Raw genomic sequence first — 3,081 nt, forward strand, 5'->3', positions numbered from 1 at the left:
GGATTTAAATTAAAAATTAATTAACTTGTCAGTTTTGTGACAAACCGGAATAATATTGATTAATTTTGTTTTATTACGACGACGAGAAAATATCCGTGTTATGAACAAAAGTTTCAATTATAGGTAATTTTTAGAATAAACGACTCGTTGAAAATGGAATGTGGATTTTTATTCCCTACAAATTTCGGCAAAACATAGAAAAATGTTTACAATTGATGAGATATATTACCGGTTAAAATATTCTGATAAATTTAAGAATCCCATATTATAGTTAGTTATGTTTGTTTATATTAATATAAATATTTTACAATATTAGGTATATCATTTATTATCTCATTTTTCTAAAAACCAAATATTTTGAATGAAAGGTGAAACTTAAATATTTTTTCTACAATCGTGTAAAAAATGACTCATATGTCAATGGTTTGGGGTGCAAAAAGTGGCACTTTCTTCCACTAGTGCAAGAAAATTTTTATGGCACTTTAATGTCAATCTAATCAACGTCAAATTTGATCCATATTTTCTTTCGCCGAAAGGGAAGCACGTATTATGGAATATTCGGACTAGAGGGTAGAAGGCTTTACCTTCGTTGACCGATTGGAAAAATAAGCCAGAAGCACGGTTTCTGTTAACTGCACAACATTTTGGTCCGCACACCATTCTTTGAACCGGTTGTATGTCAGATCATATTGTTTTGTGGGATTTCTCGGACACTAAATTAAATATTTCCGCATTGGCCATCTCGGTAATTTCATTTTCGCTCGAATCGCTCATTTTGGGGTCAACACGGTTCAAAACACTCAATCACTACTTATTTATGGCGTTTTATTTTATTTTGCAAATTGGTTTTTTTGGAAACATTGTTTGGTTGGCATGGTAGTCACAACTAACCAACATAAGACAGCATGATGATACCCTTTGGTTGTTGTAGAATTTTATTTAAGTTTCCAATAAAACTGGTGCATTATACCCACGATTGTAGAAAAAATGTTGTATGCATCAAGTGCAAAAGTGTTCTAGCACTTGACGTATTGTCCAACTCGACCTTCGGTCTCGTCGGACAATTGTTACGTCGCGTGCAAGAATCAGTCACTTTTTGCACTTGTTGCATAAATAACTACTTTATCTTTTTTGCAGTTAGCATGTCCAGTGACAGACTTAGCACAACGCAGCTATTAAAAGGGGCCAATAAGTTGTTTGACAGCTTATTGCACAGAGGGCGGAAAATGGTAAGGAAGTACACTGTGTTCTAACATGGGAATCAAAGCACTGGTCTTTCTGAGAGGAGACGCTTGAAATGATTCCCAAGTGGCAATTCCTTCGCGACAACAGTACTATCTGTTCACCGCCTAATCAAACAGGGTGGCAAGAAATAATAAAGTCCTTCATGATTCGTTCTTCTTGCAGAATCAGTGATACTCCTACAACACCACAATTCACAAGCGGTCCAAAGACACCAGTTGTCTGTGGCATTTCTAAGGGTTACCTGAAGGGAGGCAACAGCGAGGCAGACAACGCGAAACTTTTGAACAACTTCAGTCATTTGTTTACGGGATTACATCAGCAACTTAACCAACCGGGAATGCATGAAAGGACCAGTCTAGTCGTTAACATTAACAGTGTGATAGAAATACCAGCACTTGCAGATGAAATAAAAATAGCTATTTGGGCTGGAAGTCACATTTTCCACAGCTTACATTAGCTACATTGCTAAAAAGCTCTTCGAAAAGTCAAGTTGTAATACTTCCAAGAGCGGGTTAATTACTGAGCCTTCAGCGGAAGACAATTTCAGCATCTATATTTCTATGATGCAGGGGATGTTCAGCACAGAATTGCAACCTGAATTTTGCCTAGCCCAAATGCAGAAAATCTGTTTGAATGGATTTCCTGTGATCCTGGTAGAATATCAATCGCAAAACGTAGGTATTGTTGCTACTGTAGGCAGAGTATATCTTCGATGGTATTCCACTGGTTTCAATCGTAACCGAAACTCCCAAAGAAAAGCTCAAATTGTTCGCAAAAAAACTGAAAAAATTTGGACATTCGTCATAACGGTTTATAGATATTCGGTGTGAGAGATGTCGTTTTTTTAATGGAGTAGTCTGTGCCCCAGCGCATCGTGAACCCAGTGGTGGCAGTTCTGGCACTGAATCCATCCCTCATCTGTCTTCGATTTTTTCTCTCACTTAGGTCTTGGTTATTTTTTCTTTTTACACCTCTAGAATGTGATTTCCTTCCAGTTTCTTTTTCGGTAATTGGTTTTTACTCGTTTAATTCTCCATTTAAACCACATTCTGTGCTAACGGTTCTTCCAACCAGTTTTTTTCCCTTTCTGGGCCAAAATTTTTCCAAGTGTATACACTGAATTAACACTAATTTCATCTATATTGCATATTTGATGTGACTGTAGTTGCGTGACTTGCAGTTAGCACTCTTAGAAGCGCTTATTAAAAAATGGAGGCTACTTTTTTAAATCTAGCTAACCATTCATTCGCTGCCAGCTTCCTCGATTTGTTAAAGGAATGTTGTAGGCCCACATTTCCTGCCAATTCAAAGACCAGTTGACGAGTATCTAACAGAATTATGCTATAGAAACGTTTTTCAATGTCTAAAATGTGCTCAACCAATTGTTTTTCTAATTTTATTCAGCAGCCGCAAAAACTTCAATTAGGAAGCTAGAGATGAACTTCCGGTCTACTCCTCCCCTCCAGTCAAAATCTGCTCAGCAAGTTAATAGGAGGCTTTACTGGGTTGTACTCTTTCATCCCAATTTTTTTTAGCAATTGCCGAATGTAGACTTGCTGGCTTAAGAACATGCCATCATCAGTTTTATACCTAGGATCCCAGAAACATCCACAATTTTAAGTCTGTCATATTAAACTTTTCTTTAAGCTTCTCCTTTACAGTACTGAGACTTCCACAATCATTTGCCGCTAGGATAATGTGATCGACATACAGAAGAAGGTAAATTTCAATGTGGTCAATTGTCTTTATATAAAGGCACTTGTCGTTTTTCGATCTTTTAAACAACAACTTCTTCATACAGGCGTCAAAACGTTCTTCATTAATGTATCCATGCAG

This window comes from Zophobas morio, unplaced genomic scaffold (assembly GCF_036711695.1).
Source record: "Zophobas morio isolate AGI-343-1 ecotype UQ-CSIRO unplaced genomic scaffold, CSIRO_AGI_Zmor_V1 ptg000005l, whole genome shotgun sequence".
NCBI lineage: Eukaryota > Metazoa > Arthropoda > Insecta > Coleoptera > Tenebrionidae > Zophobas > Zophobas morio.